Source organism: Cryptomeria japonica, chromosome 9 (genome assembly GCF_030272615.1).
Source record: "Cryptomeria japonica chromosome 9, Sugi_1.0, whole genome shotgun sequence".
Taxonomy (NCBI): Eukaryota; Viridiplantae; Streptophyta; class Pinopsida; order Cupressales; family Cupressaceae; genus Cryptomeria; species Cryptomeria japonica.
The window spans coordinates 626,183,654-626,208,002 of record NC_081413.1 but is presented as its reverse complement, the minus strand read 5'-3'; positions in this window follow the sequence as shown (position 1 = coordinate 626,208,002).

The following is a 24,349-nucleotide window of genomic DNA, read 5'->3' as shown; positions in this document are numbered from 1 at the left end:
CAATTTGGAAAATATTGTTTCCTGGTCGGCCTAAGGTCGGGAAAATCAGTCTATCAACCCTAATTGACAAGTATATAAATGACATTTTCTCTCTCATTTGAAAAAGATGGAAAAAGCGTGGAAGCGATACTAAAACATTCAAGCATTCAAGCATTCAAGCATTCCTTCAAGCAATTGATCATTCTAAGTCTCCATTCAAGGCTAAGTGTTGCATTCAAGACAAGGATTCAACCATTGAAGAGGAGATCACATATTATAACATACAACATACAACATACAACAAACAACAACATCTATACCTTCGCACATAAGGATACAAACATCCTTATAACAAGGTATTAGTACTTGTTTTACATTACAATCATTTACATTTACAGCATTTCTCATTTCTTGGTTAATTCCAAAATCGGGGTTTGACCTAAAGGCAAACCCCCAATCCTTAACCCCCTAATTGTCTTTTCTTTTCTGTGTGTAGGTTGCAGGTACGCAGCTGAAATTGAAGATCTGGAATCCTTGTGCAGAGACAAACAGATCCCACTTCGTTTCACGGATTTTTCGGAGGACCGTGTGCACGCCGGGCGCCATCGTCTCGTCAACTTTTGCTCAAATTTGCAGGACAGCACCGTATCGACATTTTACTGCTAATTCCAGGTCCGCAGCTTCATCCTATATCCCTATCTCAGTTTATAAGTGAATCTTTCTCACTTTCTATGCATTCCTAGCTTAATCATTTTATCCACATTCTTTACAGAAGAGGGTAGCCTTGCTGTCTTAACCCTTGAAACTCATTTAGAATCCAATCTTGCATTGTGTGGGATTGGATCTTGTGGGTTTCAACCCCTCTTTTGAATGTAAAGTCTCCCCTGAGTGAAAACCATCAACCCTAGCAACCTCCCTTCTCTCTCCTTGGAGTTGGAAGAGGGGAGAGCAACTAGGGTTCGATCGATTTTCCGCTTTACAACTGGCACAAACCATTTTTGAGCAAGGCAATGTACAGGACACTGGAAATTCTGTGGATAATACTCCACGAGTAGTAACTAATGTTGGACCAAGTGGCGAAGCCACCAGTGCAATAGAGGCTGAGATGGACAAGGTAAAATCCACTGAGTCCATATCGGTAGGTAAAACTGATTCCTCAAAAAAGGTTTTTTCAATTGACACTTCTCAGGTTGATAAGAGATCAGTCTCTAAGTTGAGTCCAACTAAATTAATGATGATGGCTACTAAAAAATTAGTAAAGGAAGGTACTGTAGATAAAGGATTAATTGATCAATCAGTCTCTATATTACATAAATTATTATCTGAATGTCAGATTGAAGATGGAGCAAGCCCTTCTGGTAAGCTCAAGACTCTAATAGAGCACATATCCAACAATTTTCAATCTCTGAAGCATATAGTAGACCGATGAGCTTTGGACAATTTCACAGCAGTAAAAAGAACAACTTTTGATCAGCTTATAGAAGTAGTGAAGAAGAAAATTGAGCACAAACTTATCCCTATTGAGGTTTGTTTAAAACAATGTACAAATATCTACAGAGTGTGTTGTAACATAGAAAGCCTTACAGCTAATGTAGATAGCAAATTGAAGGGGTTATATGATAAGATGGCTAAAATTGCTAACTCTTTTGATGGATTGACTACACTAACCACATCTGTTGATGGACCAATTTTGTCCTTGGAGAACCAAATTTTTGTTTTTCAAAAGGAGAGAGATAAAATCATGAGGAGAGCAAGAAATCTAAGATGATTAGTAAGTCCTAGAGTAGAGTCATTAAGAGTTCACAAGAAAGAGTGCATAGATATGATCACTAAACCCACACCAACATATATCCAAGAGAAAGAAACACTTGCCCACTTACTAACTAGACTTGCATCTATTTCTGATACCTTTAAATCTGGCTGGGATACATATCTTTAGTTATTACAAAAGGCATACCCAGAAATCCTAAAGATGACTAAGCTCTAGTGAAACTAACAGTATTCTTTTATTCTTTCACCAATCTTTGGCATTAATGTCAAAGGGGGAGTATGTTCATATGTGAAAAATATCAGGGAAACATATTTCAGATGTAGTGTATTGCTTAGGGGGAGCATATCGACAAGGAATCCATTTTTCACATGAGTGTTGCCATCAATGCCAAAGGGGGATATTGTTGGCAGTTGACACTCATTGGATTCATTTTGTTGTCATTAATGGTAACAAGATATGATGGAAGTCATAAACTGGCACTAGGAAGGATATATCAATAGATACCAACTTTGGAGCATTCAGGGCTACAATGGCACTGACACCGACATCAATACTTCTTTGGAAGATGACATCAAGGAGGATTTACTTAAATGATTTTGTAATTAATATTTTTAAGGTCGACATTTTTGTAAATGTATTGTAAGCCAACATAAGGCATATCATTTACAATAGGTATATAGGTTAGTCTGGTAGGTTATTTTTTAAAAGGTAATGAGATATATTATATATGTGGATATAGAAGAATATAGCAGAACTGTATGATGCGAAATATATGTATGGAGAGAATTTTGTATGTGAATTCTATATCATGCAATGATCTGTAGATAGCTTGGAAATAATTCTTGGAGGAGAAGAGATACCAGTGGTAGTTTAGATTTTATGAATTGGTATAGAGTAGAACCAGAACCAGAACTCTATTTGGCATAGCAGATGCATTCTTGAGTTCATTTTCAGTAATTTACTTTGGTAGAAAGCTTGTAGTCAGTGAGGCTCTTAAGTGATGAGCAATATGATCTAGGCAGTGTGCCTTCCTGCAAGTGCAGGCCCCTATTATATGTAATATCTTTTCATATGGCCAGTGAACTGATATTGTGGGTCACAAATCCCATAGTGGTTTTTCCTCATTGAGGTTTTCCACGTATAAATTTTGTGTGTTATGGTGTTCATTTATGTGGATGTTTTATTTTCTTCTTTTTATATATTTATTTGTTTACTGGTATATATATGCATGGTCTAAAAAATTAAAATTTGTTTATTCCTGCAAAACACTAATTCACCCCCCCTCTCAGTGTTCTTGGTTCCGAACAACAAGTCTCCCCCAAAGGAATACAACCAACAATCTCCCATAAGATGATATTATAATGAAGTTAACAAATTCTTGTTGTGAATGATATTCATGTTAAACTCTAATCTCTCCCCTTTGACTAATATTTTGTTAAGCTCTATTTTTCACATATATCTCTCCCCCTTTGACATCAATTCCAAAAATCTAACTTGAACATCAAAGAAAAATAATAAACCCACTGAACCACACATCTAACTACTCCCCATGAGTAGTAGCATGAACAAATCAATCCAGAATGAATAGTAGATCTGTAAATGCATACTAGATTGATGCCAATCAACATCACTTAGGTCTCTATTGGAGGGGAAGAAACCTTCAATCTATCTCTGAAGTACTCAAATGATTCCTTAGGCAAAGGTTTAGTGAAGATATTTGTAATCATCTCTTTATTATTAAAATAAACTAGTCTGACTTCATTTTCTTCCACATTCTCATTCAAAAAGTTGTACTTGATAGATATTTTCTTTGTCTTAGAATGAAATACCAGATTCTTTGATATGTCAATAGTAGTAGAGTTATCACAGTTAATAACTACCAGTTCATTTTAATCCACCCTTATATCCTTCAACATTTGCTTCATCCATAGAACTTGTGTACAGTTAGTAGTAACAACAACATACTTAGCTTCAATAGTAGATAAAGAGGTACATGACTTCTTCTTGTTGATCCATGAAACAAGTTTATTTCCAAGAAAGAAAGCTCCACCGGATGTTCTCTTCTGGTCATCAATATATCCATTCTAATCTGCATCTGTATATGCACATAGTGTAAAATCATCATTTTTAGGATACCACAAACTATATTGAGTTGTTCCTTGCAAATATCTGAAAATCCTTTTCACTGCACTCTCATGATTCTCTCTAGGATCATTCTGATATCTTGATACAATACAAAGTACATTCATTATATCTAGTCTAGTCTGAGTCAGATATAACAAACCTCCAATAATAGACTTCTACCTTGTAAGATTTACTTGTGTTGATGCATCTATCTTAGTCAATTTCTCACTTGTAACCATAGGTGTACCAACTGGTTTAGAATTTTCCATACCAAATTTCTTCAACAATTCCCTAGCATACTTATTTTGACAGATGAAAATACCTTTATCAGTCTGAGTAATCTGCAAACCTAAGAAAAATTTCATCTTACCAATCATAGACATCTCAAATTCATTCTTCATATTATCAGAGAATTCCATACATAGGTTATCCTCACCTCCAAAAATGATATCATCAAAAAAGACTTCAATAATCAATATGTCATCATCGGTGATCTTATAATATAAATTAGCATCAACATTACCTTTAGTGAAGCAAAAATTCAAAAGATATTTATCCAATCTTGCATACCAACCTATAGGGGCTTGTTTCAATCGATATAATGCTTTCCTTTACCTGCAAACCATGTTTTGTCATCTAAAAGTGAAAATCCATTAGACTGCTCAATGTAAACTTCCTCTTCAGGATCTCCATTCAAAAGTGCACACTTAACATCCATCTAATAAAACTTGTATTTCTTATGGGCAACATAAGTACTAAATAATCTCACAGTTTCAATCCTAGCTACCAGAGCAAAAGTCTCATCATAATCAATTCCTTCCTTCTAAGAATATCCTTTACAAACCAATCTAGCCTTATTCCTCACAACTTGTCCATCTTCATTCAATTTATTCCTAGAAACCCATTAAGTCCCAATAACATTCCTATTTTTAGGTCCGGGAACTAAAGTCGATGTATTATTCTTTTCTATCTGATCCAATTCCTATTCCATAGCTTTCATCCAACAATTATCTTTACATGCTTCAATTACTGATGCTAGTTCAATTTGAGAAATTAAACATACCTCAACAGCTGCCAACCTTTTTCTTGTCATCACTCCTTTATTCTTGTCTCCAATGATCTGATCTTCTAAATGCTTTAACCTAACATTCTTAGAAGTCTTTTTATTTTCTATTTCTCTGCTTTGATCTTTAGTTACTTTTGAATTTTATGATACTGCAGAGTAACCGGTTCAACATTCTATTCCTTTATAGGTGCTACCAGTTTAGTTATGATCATTTTCACTCCCGATTCTCTCTCATAAGTTCTGATTTGACTTCTTCTATGCTCATCCACCTTGACATTAGTACTATAGGTGTATGACAAAAACATAACTCATAAGGTGTCTTACCAGTGTCTCCTTTGATATGAACTTTGTTGACTGTGTGTACCACCATTCTCACAGCTTCTCTCCAGTAGATATGAGTCATATTAGCTTCCCTCATCATAGTTCTAGTCACATCCAAGATAGTTATTTTCTTCCTTTCCACAACTCCATTCTATTGAGGTGTTTGGGGTGCAGATAATTGTATCCTTATCCCATTTTTTTTCACAATAATTGTTAAATTCATCAGATGTGAACTCTCCACCCTGATCAGACCTTAAGCATTTAATCTTCAATAATGTCTCCATCTCAATATTATCTTTAAATATTTTAAATTTTTTTATTTCTTCAAATATCTCCCTTAGAAAAGTAACCCACGTCATTCTATAATAGTCATCAATGATTAGTATAAAATATCTATCACACTGAAAACTCTTGATTCTATTAGGACCACAAAAATCAGTATAAATAAGATCAATAACATGATTAGATTTTTCTTGTATACTCTTAAAATAAGTTCTGACTTTCATCCCCATTTGACATTCCTTACATATCAGATTATAGGGCTTCACAATCTTAGGTATATCTGTAAATGCCTTGGTAGAATTGATCTTTACAATGCAATCAAAATTTACATGATACAACCTCTTATGCCATAGAAAACTCTCACAAATTTGTGCAATCAACCATGTCTTCTCACCAGAGTTCAAATGAAATATGGTACCTTTCGTCTAAGTACCTATTGCAATCACCAATCTAGACCTATTGATAATCTTGCATTTTCTATCCTTGAACTATAACTGAAATCCCTTTTCCATCAACTATCCTATACTTAAAATATTATGCCTTAAAACTTCAATATAATAAACATTATCAGTACCATGCTTGCCATCCAATGATATAGATCCCCTTCCCTTGATCATGCATGCTTTGTCATCTCCAAATTTTACCAAGTGACCATCAAATTCTTGCAAAGATATAAACTTCCTTTATCTCCATTCATATGATGTGAACATCCATTGTCTATTACGCATTCATCGTTGTCTTCAAATTTAGCAACAAGGGTCTTTTCTTCAAGTATTGGATCATCTTCCTTAATAGCCAAGAATACCCATTCCTTTCCATTGTTGGATCCACTAGCTAGATCTTGTGCCAATTCATCATTAAAATCACTCACACCTTCCTCATCTGCATAGTATCATGATTTGTCTTTTTTACTCTTGTACTTATGCTTTTTCTAATAATCATGGTTAGGCCTAGAAGATCTTCTATCTCTTTCCTCAAATCTTTAATTCCTTTCAGGATATTTAGATTCAAAATGACCTATCTTATTACATGTGAAATATTTAAAAGGTGATTTTCCTTCATACTTACTTCCTGTCAGACCTTTAGGTACTCTTGTAGAAAATAGGGCTTCAAGTTGCTCAAACTCTTCATATTCTTTCTTCATTTCCTCTAGTTCCTTAGCATATAAAGCTTTCCAATAACTCTTGCCAGTAGATGATGTAGATGCATGAAAAGAAGGTTTAGATTTTGCAAATCCAAAAGAACCAAAATCCTCAAGCTCAAAAGTAGATAACTTCCCAACCAAATTATCTCTATTAACAGGGGTGTTTGCTATTATTCTCAACTTATTCATTGTAGTATCCTTTATCTTATAAGTCGGTGGCAAAGATCTCAATACTTTAGAAATTATTTCATCTTCGCTCAAAGATCCACCACAACACTAAATTTCCAGAACAATTTCATTAACTCTCTCCCTAAAAGTAGTAATCCTTTCATCTTCTTCCATCTTTAGGTTCTCATATCGCACCCACTAACCATCAAGTTTAGCAATTTTAATAGTAGGGTCACCTTCATTCAGAGTCTCCAATTTATCCCATATAGCCTTTGTAGTTGATTTGGCGGTTAGTCTCATAATTTTCTGATCAGAAAGTGCACACAAAAGGGCTTCTCTAGCTCTACAATCATTTTCAATGTCCTTATCCAAGCCCGTCGGAGGAGGATTGCCGAATGTCGGATTATGAGGTATATTTCCTTTCTCATTGATCTCCCAAATATTCTTTCCAAGAAATCTTAGATGAGTCTCCATCTAAATCTTCTGTACTCTGTAATTTGTTCCATCAAGCCTAAAAATTTCTCTCTAGAAAATAGCTGTAGATAAACTTGATGAGTTTGAACTATTAGATGCCATATGATCTTCCTCAAGTGGTTAAGCTTTTGTAGAGAGGACCAAGATCTGATAACAATTGTTAGACAACTCAGATAATCAGTGAACAACTGAGGGGGGGGTGAGTCAGCTGTTAGTAGATTATAGAACTTTAAGCATTAAAACCTTATTTGCACACAGATAATCCTATATCCCAAAAACCCATATACCATGATCTACAAAGAGATATTACATTATATTTATAATAACTCGAGACCTAAACAATTAGGTCAGCCACCTAAAAGATAATAAAATAAATTCATAACATAAACCCACAATCCAATGATCAACCAAGTCAGCCTAAGACCGAAATAGTATAATCCAATCAATAGATCCAATCGGAAATGCATCACAATCATCCACCAACACATTACATAAACCAATCCATAACCTAGATGAATAAGATAGCATTAGGTCTTGACCCAAATCCAATACCATCGATCAATAGGAACATGAACAAGATAACCACCAGCATCCTGAAAGCCATCTAGAATTCTTGCCAATACCACTTATCATGTGCATCAAAAGATCTTCAACAAAGCTCTACCGGTAGAACCATTAACAGTGACCGAAAGGCTTACTAGAAGAAATGATAGCTCCCGAGTCATCAAATCCTGAACCAATAGATCATGATACACATCTGAATAGCATGAATGACAGATCCAAACCAATTCCATAAACCAAAGCATACCACAACATACCAAATGAATATCATAATCCAACTGCTCTACGGGAACCTACCAAAAACCGGTAAATAACCAAAAAGGTTGGTTTTGCCATCAATGACAAAACAACAATGCAACACATAATCAATTTCTACAATTGCTAACATCATCATCCTTGATGGGGCCCATATGCCACACTATAGGAACTTTTACAACTATTATCTTTATATTGTATCGTGGTAGCCTTAGCGATGAATTATTATTGGTTGAGTCATGATCTATGGATGACCTTTCACATGTGGGGAAAACCTTTAGGTCTATTTTCAATTGTAAGATTCAAGTAAACAAAATTTGTACAAAGCGTAGCTAGAATGGAAACACGTGTCAATGTGGACCCTAGCTCGGAGTAAAGTTTTTAAAAGTTCATTAAAAATAATTTATTTTAATTTTTATTTCCATCGAATCACATTGCTTTATTTTATCGCATATTAATATGGTGGGTCATATTAACAATATGCGATCATTTGAATTAACGTCAATTAAGATCAAATGGTTCAATTTCATACCTTCAAACTAGTAACAATGCCTAGGTTGCTGGTTGTTTCTTCACACAATAATGGTCGCCCGAGTCTCCATTGGTAGTACTAATTAGAAAGCTAAGAATTAAGAAGAGCAAGTGTACATGATAATTGAAGCAGTGCGACGAATTACAAATTTATAGGTAACCCATGACTGCAAAGTTTTGAACTTTGATTTTCCATAGGTTTTGTTTTCTTCTAGCTTCTAAAGGGTCTTCTCAGTTTTCTATGGCTTAGTTGTTGAAATTGTGTAGTCCGAAGGCTAAAGATTCATTAGATTGTATAAAGAAGTTTTTACTATTCAATTTCCCCGAGAATCTTAGTTTCTGCATCTTCTTAAAATTCTAATTTTTATTAAGACGAGGCAAAATTATAAAAGAGATAATAATAAGAGGGCCCTGGATGAAGATATTATTGCTCAATTAGCTAGATCTTGAAAATGGGGAAATAATGCCTAGGGTATGGGCATTGTATTTGATAGACTTGTGGACATGGTAGCATCTTGTGGGGATCTTTACATCCCAATTGGTGGAAGGAAATTATTCATGTATTCTTATGAAAAGAGTAGAGCCCCAATACCAATGAACAATGCATGGAGATTGCATTTGGGAAAGCTTGTTGTCCCAAATGTTTTTGTTAATGTAGACCTAATTAGAGAAATGACAAAAAGTCATAATCAAGACTCCAGGTCTGTCCACACACATAAAGGTGTTTTGTTGGCTGGGTTTGATAGGGGATCTATTTGCGAAATATTTATGTTAAACCCTAATGCTAATATTCCTATTGACTTTCTATCTCTGAGGAGGGAATATGAGTGGGACAAAGTTAGCTTCAAGCTAAAATGGCTTCCATTACATAGAAGGGAGAAGAAGGAAGCGAAGCCTATTTCATTTTGGAGGACAGATGTTGAGCCCTATGATTATCAAATTTTAGAGAATTATTTTATAAACACCTACTATGCAGTTTGTCAAGTGTTGAGAATTGATGTACATACCAAGATACTTGTGCTTCTGATGCTATTGACTGCTGATATTCAACACACACATACTAACACCTTTTTTTACTTTGCCTTATTCATTTCTAATGGTATTAACAAAGCCTTTCTTGATATCAAGTAGGGTAGCCCTATTGTTCATTTTAGGTGGTACTCTTTATTGTGCCACATTCTATTGTATTGTGGAAGTAAGGCTTGGAAGTGGGGGTCGATGAGAGACATTTACTTCCTACTTTATGTCATCTTTCAACATGTTTCATGCCATTTCATTCCCATTTTCATATTCCAGTTATGTATCATATTATGTCATTTATGTTTCATATGGTTAAAATACATAAGAGGTATTTAATGTAGTTTTGAGATGGAAATATGAAAAATAATGTTTATATTGTTTTTACTAATAACCAAATTATTGGAGCTTTTGATACTACTATAGGATCTATATCTATATCTTTCTTTTACTAATAGCCAATACAATATTATTGTTCCTCCATCTACTAGTTGGATACCTCAATATTTCCTTCCTACATTGCCACGGTCTCTTATAATCATGAAGTCACGATGGAAAATTCATGTAAAAACCATTTTCTTCCATAATATCCATGTGGATTATTTTCATTATCGAGATGTCAAAGACTCATTTTCAAGATTTTTATCTTCTGAAGCTGCAAATAAAACGTGGCTCGCAATAATTCTCTACTTGGTATTTTGGTATGAATTCGGTTTTGAAATGTTGGCCACAGGCCACACAACATTCACATGCATGGATTTGGTTTTAAATATTAAAGAAGTGGTTAAAAATATTCACTAAAACTTAGTCATGAAAACAACAGCAACACGTATCTCCTTGCTTTCTAGATTCATGTAGTTGTGCGTAGGAGTAGTGGCAATAATTTGTATAGGTTTTCATGACGCTTCATAGATATTGTTAATGTCTTCTATATATTTTTAGTGAATCGGTTTAAGTGCCTTTGGAAAGACTATAAAACGTAAATATGAATTAGTTATTCTATTGTCTGTGTAAAATGCTATTAAAGCCATCTTTTATTCAAGCACAGAGGATATGAATGAAGTGAAATTATTCTCTGAATATTAGTATTGTTTGATTTGAATTCAAAGGTCCTTTGAGAGTTATCTTCAATCGGCTTGTTGGGAGGAAGGGCACCCCCTCTACAACTACCGATTGAGTGTAAATTCTATATTTTTCTGGAGGTGTGTGTTATTTGGTTATACATTCTTGTTGATTGGTATTTTTGCTACTATAATTATGTAGTTGATATATGTGTAAGTTATCTATTAATTTAGATTGAATGAAATGATAGAATTTTTGTGTAAATTAAGTATGTTATTGATTTGATTTATATTTGCATGTTTTCAATTTTATAAATTCGGCAATTTCTATTGAGTTTCTACTTTAGAGTTCTCCATAATTTCTGCACAATTCCTGTCACTTAAATAAAATAGAATAAATCCTATTGCTAGGAAGTGACAATTCCTATCGCCAACTTTATTGTGATTTGAAAGAGGTTTTCTTTTCATAGCTGCATTCATCGCCACTCATCTCCCGATTTTCACCCCTTGATGGCATATTGCCTAGACACCATTCACAAGTTTACACCCCCGGATTGACATGTATAGACCAAACTGAAATTCATTATAAAGTGTTCAATCTTTCTTATTCTTTACCCCAATGTTATCCTAGCAGGGGCCAGAGCTGAAGTTGAGAAAGGTAGATGAGTAGAGTAAGTACTTGCAGATCCAAGAATGGATGTACTTATGGGACATTGATTGTGAGAATTCCAATTATGTCATATTTGAGAAATTATTTGTCAATATTGTGATTGAAAATTTGGGTTGGTCAGTCAATTGTAGATTATCTTATAGGGTGGGGAGATTTTTGAGGCCCCTTGAGAAAACGCCTAAGTTAGGAGTGAATCATAATTGAGGAGATTGGTTTTTCTACCCTAGGTACACTCATTAGAGTTTACAATGCACCAATTAAACCCCATGTTTCTTCTAGAGATGTATTAGGAATAATTACTTTTAAAGAAATCATTTGGTAGTTGAATGAGTCTGACAAGTTTCAATTAGGAGATAAATATAAGGGCTCCTTCATCCCACCAAATTTATATTTCTTTGATTTTGAGATCATGGGTAAAGAAGGATTGGATGAGATATTTCAATTTACTACTATCTCAGATGGCTTTTGAAAAATTTACAAATTGTGATACAAAACACTTTATTGAACACGAGGGTTGGAGTTAAATTAAAATTCTTTGATCATGAACAAGATTAGATTGAGGACTTAATCAAAAAAATTTCTTCTTATGTATAGTTTTAGAGGAGAAGAGAGATGTGGGTTAAGCTACAAATAGAAGATTAAAAAATGATAAAGATTGACCCAAAATACAAAGGGGCCCACACTGATTTGGAGAGAAGGCATCATGATAAAATGATCATAAATTTTGAAACATTAGAGGAAGCAAATGACGTCAAAGGATTGACTTGCTCTAAATTTATGTTTGATGATAAGTTTATGTAGACCCTTGAATTTAGGGACTTGGTCTTGAAGAACAAAGAGGAGGAATTTTCTATCATTGTCAGAGAAATATTGGCATCCAGGGACCAAGAAGTTAATGATTGATTTATAGCCGAAGTCTTAGAAGAAGTTAATTTTTATATATTGAAGATGATCCCTATGGAGGCGAGGAGTATTCTAAGGTATAGTGGATGTCTATTACTAGAAGGATGGGACCTTTGTTCTGCAATTGTATTGGATTCCATAAGAAGGGAGCCTTCGAACTTCCTAGCTTTACCATCTGAAGAGCATGCCCGAGAGTTGAATTTTGGATCAGGTTGTAGCTCCCAATATAAGGCACTATCAGTGTGGTCAATATTTCTTGATAAGCATAAGCATATTTTTACAAACAAGGTAGGAGAGATTATTGTAAACTTGGTTGTTACAAGGTCTTGTCACACATCTACAATGCAAGAAGTGTACAATTAGGAAGTTTTTGACAAGCTACAAGCTGATTTTAGTAAGTTGAAAATTGTAAGTGAAAAAATGCTTATAGATTATTATAAGGTAGTGTAACTGCTCCCTTCTCAATACACTAGTTCTACTTCTTTTGATCCTTCGTCTTTCCAACTAGTAGACGATGGAGAGAAATGAGTTAGTGAATTGCTTGAGGAGAATAAAAATATTGTTTCACTGCTCCCTTCTCCATGTGATATTTCTAGTGCTACTTCTAGTCGTCTTCCTTCTTTGTCTTCTCAACCATTGACATCAAATGCTTCAAATTCAGTTCAGGAGTTAATGGCTCTTAGGGATGATGTAGAAAGTTTGAAAGAAGAGCTCAAAAGGAGAAAAGATTCAAATAAGGACAATAGATGATGGAGAAAAAAGAGTCAGTGATTTTCTTATGGGGTTCAATAAGGTGGTTTCTTTGTCTTACCCTTCTCAATTTGTGTCACTGGTGTCAGAGAAATATGTTTTAAGTGAGATGATTACAAATATAGTAAACCATGTGAGATCCAACATCACTGGCAGTCTCGAAAAGTTTTGTGAGTGTTATAAGACATTGAGAGATGTAATCAAAGTCCATGACGAGGCATGACTGAGATTTCTATGCTTCCATTAAAGGTGTTCTCCTCAACTTAAATTTCTAAAAGTCTTGCTTGATCATGGAAAATTTGATGTTGATAGTTTCACTTCCATTTCACAAAATTTTTTAAAATTTGATGAGTTGGGAACCATCCTCCATGCTGATGAGTTTTTTTATTACTTGTTAATTAAGATTGTTAAAGAATGTGAAAACATTCCAGTACTAGTAGATGAGATGCCTACAATTTGGACTACAAAAAGTAAGTTGGTGAAATGTTCTTACTGTAAGACTAATTTTTTTCCTTACTATTTGTCATGCAAATTGAATAATTAATAACGATGGCGTCATAAACTTGAATATGTTAAATTTTATACTAGACAAGATTTATTGCATTGAATATGCAGTGGGTAATCTTTGCACTATTTTGAAGACAACAACAAAACGTTCAGGTCGTGATAGTTACCTTGATCATGTGACAATAATCAATCAATTTTTCTAGCCTTGGGCCTAGAGATAATTTGGATCAAACCAAATTTTTCCTCCATTGTAATTGTAAATGTAATTTTATGTTTGAATGTGAGAAACATTGTTACATATGTAGTTATATTTTCATAAAAGCATTAGCATGAATTATTTTTTGTTCTCATGCTTGGATCACAATATAACCAACCCAAAAATGTGTTTCACTTTTGTATCGGTGTATTTATTTTCCAATTAATGAATACATAGGAGTATTTCTAATTTACATAGTGCAATATCTATTTCAAAGCCTAGACAACAAAAATGAGTTTCAGTTTTGTATTAATTTTCCAATTAATTAATAGATAGAAGTATTATTAATTTACAAACTATAATATCTATCTCAAATTAACAAATTTACAAATTACTTTTCTAGCCCCTAGTAACTGCTAGTCCACTAGAAGTGGGTCATCCAAGTAGCTTCTTTAGCATACTCCACTATTGAGTTGATGGAATTGGAAGCTGCTCAAACTTATTATATCTGACTTGCAATTTTGTTGACAATTCATAATACGTAGCTTAGAAAGTTTACTAGAATGTATTAATCAATGATTCATTTAGTGATATTAGCGGTTTGATTGAATCCAACACTTTTTCCTCATTTACATTTGGTGGACATGTTCCAAATCATTACTCATCTTATCCTCCATCTTTTTCTGAAAGTGAGTATTGATAATGTATTTCACAGATGTGTCAAAAGGGTTCGACAAACCAAGCTTTGTGAAAAATTCTACTTTTTCATGCAGGCTCCACAACCTTATTTCCACTTGATACAAATATTCCTTAGTTTCAGGTAGAGTATAACATTTCTAAATTATATTTGATACCTTTAATAAGGCATCAATGTGTTTCTCAATATCTTTCGATGCCAATTCACTATCACTACCTATGTACAATTTTTGCAAGATCTGAGAAGCAAATTTCTCTTCTGATTTTGAGTCTTTATTGTCGGTGACATATTTTGTGAGCTTCTTAAAATGTTCCATCACCTTGTCCAATAATGAAATAAAACTAAATCAATTGATCAGTCATCTTTATTATTTCTCCCCTAAATATGTTATTTTGTATGCCTTATTATTTGACTACATACTTCGGATGGTCTTTTTGTAAAAGTCTCATTTGCCTCCCTTTCTTTCATTATGGATTTGATCAACTTTCTATTGGCATCTTTCAAATTTTTTATCGCAGTTTGTAATTGCACTACTTTTTTATTGCTTTCATCCTTTGCTACATTTTCTTGCACCAGGTTTTATTGTACTTTTTTCCTGTGCGGTCTTTCATCTTCATATTTTTACAATTGTTATTTAATTTATCTAACTTCATTTCCTCCTATGCCTGATCATTATCTTGGCTTGAAGATGTAGAGACAAATTTAATTATCTTGTTCTCTAAATCCTTACACTTGTTTTCTATTTCTTTTCTTTGTGCTTTCTCATTTTATATGTATTCTTGAGCTTATCTATTTGAGAATCCAATTGATTTTTGGTTCTCTTTAGCTTTAGCAATTACGTGTACACCAATTGGTTGTTAATTTTTGATACATTGATTTTCTCAGTATTTTTCATTCCTGAAAAATTTGTTTGGACAATGCTCATGTCATATTCAGATAGATCCATCTGATGCTCTATTTTATTTTTCACTCTCAGCACTAAAATTGTGTACTCCAAGGTTTCTTTATCAAGAAAACATTTAGTAAGCACCCTAGTTGCTAGAGGATTTGAAGTTACATAAATTTTCTCTAACAATTGCTTCTTTCCTTATTTACACTTTTCTCTTTTCTTTTGCATCTCAGCTTCAAATTTTGTGTGATAAAAACCTTGGATTTCTAAAATAGTTGAATTCTTGAATGGAGAAATTAAACTACTTGCAGTCATGGTCATACCTAAAAATGGACTTGGAGGGGTGACTTTTGGAAATAATTCCTTTGCACTTTGAGCTGCCCTAATCTTGTGCTTCTTTGTAATGGTTTTTGTTTGTTCACTTAAATCTTGTAGTTGCTCAAACTCCTCTAGAGATTGCCTCTTCTATCTATTAGTGTGATCTTGTGGAATTGAAGTTTGACTATAAACAAATTGAACTTGTCCTTCTACAATTATTTCCCCTTAGGCAGTTTTATTTTTAGATTATTTTGGTGCTCCAACTCCACCTTTATCATACACATCTCTAGGGGTTACTTTTGGTACAAAAAAGATTCCTTATCTAGTAGATCCCAATCTAGGACCATCATAATCCATTTTTTTAGCAATTGCTGCCCCTGAAGAATACTTATGTTTTGTGGCTTTGTTTACAAAAGGTACGTGTATCTATATTTTACCGGACTAGTACCAGCATCATGTTCCACATTTTCATTATCATTATGAACATCTTCATCTTCACTATCATGTTCATTGGGATTCTCTTTATTCTACAATTTCCTATATTCATGATCCTCAAGGATTTTATCAAGATCTGTAGTACTCTTTCAATCACCTAGGTGTTTCCTCATAGACCAAAACTCAATGATTTTATACCATGCCCATTTTTTATCAGTACAATATTTTTCTAGTCCCTTTGGTAGCTTTTGTATGGTACATGGTTCGGTAGCTCTCATATAATTTTTTTTGTAGCTATTCATTGGCATATCTGGTGCATTATGTTGGTGCAATTTCATTATTTCTATTGACATCTGATCAAAAGAAACTCCTATCTCAATGGTTGTTTCCTCCATTGTTTTTCAATATTTCTAGCATGGGTTTACTTTCATGTTGAATTAAACTTGCTTTGTTGTGATTGGCTAAAATTATTTGTTTGATAATATCACCTAGGTCATACTACCAGTTACTCACAAATTATAAATTATAAATTACAAAAAAAAGACTTTACAACTTTGAATGCTTTTCTGTCAATTGTGAACCCTCCACATGAGAAAGGTAACAAAGGTAACATTGTCTTCTTACTGTATTTTTAGAAGTATATGTCATCTATACTAAGTTATCATACATATTACAATGCAAAAACCCTCTTTGTGACATGAATGGGAAGTTTGTAGGGATGTTTTGTTAATCCATAAAATCTTAGCATAGTAAAATCTTCCATTAAGTACCAATCAGTCAGTTCTATATGTGATCCCAATTGAATGCAATTTCTACAAGAAATGGGGAATCGAGGGATTGGAGTACTTGTAATTGCTTGATATAATTGAGCCAAAAAGTAGTCTACAAAATCTTTGTAGTTCCTCTTATTAACATATATTCTTATCTTATGGGTCTACTCATATACTGGAAGTGGAAGACCATTAGTCTTATGGAATGTAATCTCAAGTTTTTGCCCATTTCCACAAATTCTTGACCATATTTCTGTAGAAATAAATAGCACAAGTATGATGTGAACCTGAAAGTCTAAGTGGAACTTCTTTTAGTCATTGCAACATTCTCAATAAATCTATATTTACCTGGTGGATTAGCAAACTAGATATTATATAACAATTCAAGGAGGCTTGCATCCACATCCCTGTTACTATCCAATCCAATGAAAAATGCTAACATTGAGGAATTATCTTGAGCCCATTATTTAAAAAATTTAATATCATAAGGAGGCCTAAAATCCTGTTGGAGTTTGATTCCTTCTTCTTTTATTTGTTCAAGAAATTCATTTTTTTACATTTAGTGATTCCTTAACACTGACTAGCTAGACTTTCAAGGTCAATGGGGATTACTCCACAATTTTCTGTGGTGCTAGTAAGCCCTAACAGTTGACCTAGTCCTTCTACAGTAATGTGTAGTGCTACTTCCTAGCTATCTTTCCTAACGATTTATTTTTTATTGTCATCATAATTTTGGGCACAAGCCATTATAAATTATGGGCAAGGGAAGACCTCAGGCAACATCATGCAACCCAATCCACTAATCCATGATGCCCTCATACTAATTTTTGGCAGAGGATGTACCTTAACAATGGAGTTACACTCAGATGAATATCTAAGTCTTGATGTAAGATAATCATCGATAACAGGATCATAAATATTAGGGTACTCATTAGTTAAATTTGGGCTTTTAATTAGTTTGACATGGTCCATTTTTTTGCCTTGCACATTATTCTTAGGGTTACTGATATTGCTAGTGGTAGACATGATTGTAAACAAATAACCTTGAACCTTAAGAAATTACAATTATAAACAGTTTGGAAAGCCTACACCTTGTATTTTGAATAGTCTAAGAGGAACTTTGAAAACTAGTTTTGCTAAGAATAAATAGAAAACCCTGCTCCTGAGTGCCGAGTCCCCACTCTCTTGATTCAAGAAATGAACATTTTTGTTATCAAACAATGGTCATCGACACTAGGACATATACTTTATATTTAGTTTTGCACGATAGTCCATTGCTTTAATGTAATCACACCCATGTTACATGTAGTGATGAATACTTTACCTTTTCAATTTTTAAGTATTACTATTATAATTTAAATATTGAATATTATAGTAAAATATATTATATTTATTTTTGATATTAAATAATAATTGTATTTATATTTTAGGAAATTAATCTATTCCTCAAAGAGAACCCACAAACAATATTACACATTGCTAAGATGTTTGTAAAGACAAATAACAAAACCCTATTATTCATGTAAGAGAAGGAATACATTGTAGAGACAATTTCTGAAGAAGTATTGATGATAGGTCATAAAATAATTGTGAATACAAATGTCCTTTTTTCTTTTGAGATGTTCTATTTTAAATGGATGGGAAAAAAATGTTCCCAGAATAGAACTTGAAAGTTGAAATAGAAAAGACAAAACAAGTAGACTATTTGATGTCCAACCACTTGAGTCGTGCCAACATCGCATTATTGAATGACCTTGAAGATGAAAAACTAAGTAAACAAACTAGGAGAGGAGCTCAACAAACTAGTAGAGGAGCTACACAAAGTTTGATGAGATGAAAAAAATAGAAGAGGAGCTCCACAAAGCTAGAGGACCTAAACAAGGCTAGTAGAGCTACAAGAGGAGATCATCAAGCAATATTGTAATGAGAACATGGGTTCCATCTTAGGAAATCAAATTGAATTTAACAAGCTCTTTAATAGTGCCTGCTATCCCTAGCCCTCATTATTCTCCTCTCCTCTCCCCTTGCCTCTTAATCACCAAATGATGAAGTAATGATGATTGGTATCTTTTGAAAGGCCTTTTGCAACTGTAGCTTCCTTTCAATATACCTTTATCTACCTTCTAGATTTTCAACATCCCTTTAGCTACAAGATAGTTAATTGTAGTATCATCCACCTACTATCATACATATTGCGCATGCCCAACCCATGCCTATGTATGAGCACTCCATTTATAAAATCATTATTGAACAAGCTCAGAGAGTGATACTTGAAATACCACTCAACCAATCTATTTATTATGAATTTTGGGTGTGGGGGCGGGAAAAGTGAGACAGAGTGACTAGAACCTAATCCTAATTTTGCCAACACATTGGGAATATGAAATAGCCTTGGGAGATAGCTCAATTTGGCTACTTCTTGTGAGAAAGAAAGATCCAAGTATTATCTCTTAGGGTTTCTATTCCTCTTGTTGCAAATGATGGAAAAAACTAGGGTTTGAATGATCAACTAGACTAGGAGATAAATAATGAACCACAAATGAACTCAAAATTGCACACACTTGTAGATCTGAAATTGAGATTCTAAATGCATGTAAGGGGGAGGATTTTGGATGTGTACCTGATGCTAAAAACTGACCAGGACCAAGGTAACATACCATTGTCCCTGAGAATCTATAAGAGAGCTACAACTAAAAGGTTGCAAACTAGAGACCCTGAAGTTGTATCTTGCTAAAAATCACTAAAAACTGGAGGGACTAGGGTGCCACACCCCTATCCTAGGTAGGAGTATGGTGCCATACCACTATCCTTGATATATTTTTGCACTTCTGAGACTTCTGATTGGTATTGATGTCTCTTCCTGAGTTGAAAGTCCCTCTAGATGCATGTTTCTAAACCTGCAAGTGAAAAGCGAAGGTTTGGGTGGCTATATAGGGTTTTCCCTTAGTTAAACCCCTATTTTGGTGATTTCCACCTTCACAAATAGTCGATAATGTACTAAAAATATGTATGCTATAACCTTTTGTAAATGCAAGATCCTAAAATGAAAGAAACTAGAGCTACCCTACGAATGAGAATAAACCCTAAATGTAAATGTGAATGTAAATTACAATGCTTCAAACCAAGTATATTAAATTATCTCAAGCATGAATGTAAATATGCAAATTGATGTAAAAAATATCATACAAAGACATGAAAATAACATTAAATCATAAATTCCTAAGGGAGAGATATTGCCACTAGATCTCCTATTACTCTTCAATGTCTTCAACGTTCCTAATTGATGATGAATGATTAACAAATGCTTGATGAATGTTGTTGAATGTTGTTGAAGACTCCACATAGGCTTCTCTTTCACTACATAGAAGGCTCCTTGTGCTCCAAAAACCTTCTCTTAGATTCTTTGATCCCAATCCCTTCAAATGAAGAAAGAGAGCTCTTATGTATGAAACTATAGATCTTAATTTTGAATTAATTCCACCTTTAGGATGACCTAGGAAATGAATTTCCCACTAATATTTTGGGGTTAAGCATTATAATATCATAGAATTATGCTCCCAAAATTTTGAGAAAAAAGCCAAGAACCATGTGCACTCTTGCCATGGTCTGACCAACTTTTCACCAAATTTTCAAGGTCGTTAGATATGATGATCTTAGAGAGAATCCCAAAGTTAAAACTCATTTCAAGGTGTTTTGATCTGATAAATTGGGCCTTAAAGGTCTAAATAGGACATAATTAGGGTTAATTATTAAATGATTTATTGGAGGAAAAAAATAAAAAGCGGCACATTTAGGGTAAAGGGTTCAATTTTATAATGTATGAAGTGATGAAATATGGCTTTAGATTTAATTCAAGTAATTAATTAAATGCTTAAAGGGAAATAATAATGCAAGATGAAAATACACTAAGGCAGTTGCTAAACTAAGTGTGAAATTGTACCACCGTAGCAAGGGTGTATAATTTATGACACTACATTTAGCCCCCACTTTAGTGGTAATATGACACTAGATGTATATGCAAGCTAAAGTAAAGAAAAGTAAACATTCATGAAAAAGGATATATCCACAAGTTATTGGATGAAGCCCCCAATGATATCTATAGTACATAGTTGGGAACTGCACCCTACAAAACCTAATGTTAGATAAAATCACAAAATCACCTAAATGTCTACTAAGGAAGGTGATAAAAATTCACGGATAGCTATATTGCCCCCCTATTTTGGCTGCTAACTTTAGCGAGTTGAAACAGGGTATCATGTTTACCACATGAAATTATGAAAGAAGATTGATGACAAATTCTCACAAGAAGATTTGATACAAGATAAAAAACTAATGGTGTATCATTTGGTAAGAAATAGGACTAAACCTCAATTCCAACATAACAAAGAGTGTAAGAATTTGAGATCTCTCTAGCACAACATGAAAGATTTAAATGGAAATAAATGTAAAGAGAAGGAAGAAGAGACAAAAACATGAATACACACTTTGGTGATCCATGAGAAGAGAAAAGGAACCATGAACATCTCGCCCCTAAAACTAGGTGATCCATGGAGAGAAGGACATGAAAAACTAGCCCCTAGAGTCTGTCTGGGTGATCCATGTAAGGTAGGAGAGTGAGAACACCATTAGTTCCACTCAACCTCATGCATATGTGTGCAAGTAGAATAGGGATACCTACCTTCAACACCAAGAATATATCCATCATGAAACAATGTCATAAATCCAAGCAAGAGAGGGGATACTCTTCAAGCAAGGATAACATAGTTGAAAAGAGATATCTTGCTATATAAGTGTAAAGGAGATCCTTGGAGGAGAAGAGATCTTTGTTCAAAAGACATATACCTTCAACAGGAGTTGTCTTATATAAATACAACATCTTCTAGAATGAATGAATGCAAGAGATTTGAAAAGAGAAGAGGATTGAGATGACAACAAAGAGATTATTTATAAGAACACTCTTCTAAAAGAAGGCAAGGGATCCTCATCAGGGATATGAACATGTACAAAATAGAAGGGTTTATTATAAGAGATACTATGAATAAATTAAATTGATGAATGATCAAAGACTTCCAACACCAAGGAGGAGGTCCCAATTAAGGATATGTACTTAAGATCCCCATTAGGGATTCTTTTTCCAATATGAGAGAAGGAATTCAAATATGAATACACCTCTACAATCAATAATAAATCCTTATAGAAGACACTACTTCACACAAGGGGAATTTTAATCTTAAGAACAAGAGATGTTAGAAATCACTGTCGCCCCCTATATATAAAGGGAGAAGAGATCAGATAGAAATAGGCTATTATGTTGCCTCCAAGAGTATGATTGCATGTGAAAGTATACCATCATGAATGAAAATTATCACCCACTAAATGAGCTACCAATATCACATAATGATGAGCAATATAATAGCCATTAATGCTATTTAAAGACATGACAGACTAAATGAGGTATTTGAAGATGACATGTTAAATTATCTACTATAAGTGAGATTAAAAAAATGTATAAGATGATGAATATTAAAAATTCTTTAAAAAGAGTGATTTTTATAGGAGAAGAGTAGGCCACTAAGTCATACTTCTCTTGCACACAAGAAATCTTAGGAGAGGGATAGGTATAATTCATTAGAGCCTTATTCCTAGAAAAAGGAATTTTAGAATGAGTAGAAGATAAAGTCTCATAAGTGGGATTATAAATCTCTTGAGGGGATTCATAAAGATATTTATTCATCACCAAGATTTCCTTATGATGGGGATGAGTGTTGGAAGAATTAGAAGATGATTTAATAGAGTTGGGGTCATTATCACTACTGAGTATAGCATTCACATTTAGAGATGGTATTCTAGATGATTTGGTGCACCTAGAAGGATTATATCCAAGTCCAAATGAAGCTTCAAGTGTGTTATGTTCTCAAGGAACTTTAATTCCTTGTTTTGGCCATTTGGAGGAATTGATTAGAAGTTACACTGATGTTTTATCATTAATGTCAACACTAGCTACTTCAACTGCTTTATCGGTATCCTTTTAGGTTCTGGTAGCTTGTTTGGTTACTGGTTGGTTAAATCATGATGATCTAGTATACTCTAGTATGCTTTGGTTTATGGAATTGTCTTAGATCTACTATTCAGGCTACTCAGATACATGTCCAGTCAATTGGTATTGATCTGGTGATTAGATTCTATCCTATGTGCTGGTAAGCCTAGTTAGTTGATCTAGTGAGGGTTTCACAGGCAAAGATTTGTTGAAGATCTTTTGATGTTATGCATAAGTGGTGTTGGTGCTGTTAGGATTCCCAAAGATACTGAGAGGGCGGGCGGTGAATCAGTATCTAACTGGTTAATAGATTTTATGACTTTATTAAATAAATTGCATTCCAAAATAGTGTATCGGTAAATGAGAATTAATGCAGTAAATGAGAATAATAAACACAACATAGAAAGCACACCATAACACAAGATTTTTGGTGAGGAAAACTAGTGTGGGAAAAACATCGGTGGGATTTGTGACCCACAATATTCACTCACTATCCAATGAATGGATATTACTTACAATAGGTGGTCCTTGCACATGCAGGAAGACCAACTGCCTAGAGCTCACTGCTCAATTACAAAAGGAAGTCTCACTGACTTAAAAAATGGATTATGGAAATCCAATATGATGTACTACTACAAAAAGCATCTGCTATGCCAGGTTCAGTGCCAGTTTAAGCTTATACAACAACCATAAACCTTACTCCAAAATCTGCCTTAATATTCACTCATCATATCACCCTATCATCTATGTGTATCTCTTACAAAATGATCTAAAAGATCTCATACTTATATATGAGTCTTATTACAATATGCCATGTCAGCTTACAAAAAAATATTACAATTAAATACAATATGCAATAATCAAAATCCTGTCAGCTAGCGTGTCGGTGATCATCTTTGTCGCTGCCAGTGAACTATTTGCCGGTGTAGAGTTTGTTGGTGTTGGTGCCTGTCGGTGCCATAGGATTGCAAGGTTGCCATCAATCAAAATAACTTCAATCACCTACAATTCTCATTGGAGTGTGCAATGCCAATGATCTCCCACTTTGGCATTGATGGCAACACCCACGAGAAAAATTCAAAATTATATCCAAAAGTTGAAGTCCAAAAATCTTACCAAAATTGTGTGCTCCCCCTGAAAAGATGATCTCTAATTCATTGGATTTTTATCTTCTCTACTATTGCCCCTTTGACATAAATGACAAAGGCTATCAAAATGTCAACAGAGTGTAGTTCTCAGCAAGAACCCTATAACCAGTTGGTTACAATCTGAAATAGATCTGCTAATGCAAAATTTTGGCTCTAAGTGAACCTGTCACTGTCCTTCAATGTTTCTTCTATCCTTTGAATGGTACTAGTGAGGGTGTTCATTTAGTCATCCAGTGTCTTCATTCCCTATACAAGTATCTCTGAGATCTCTTTTC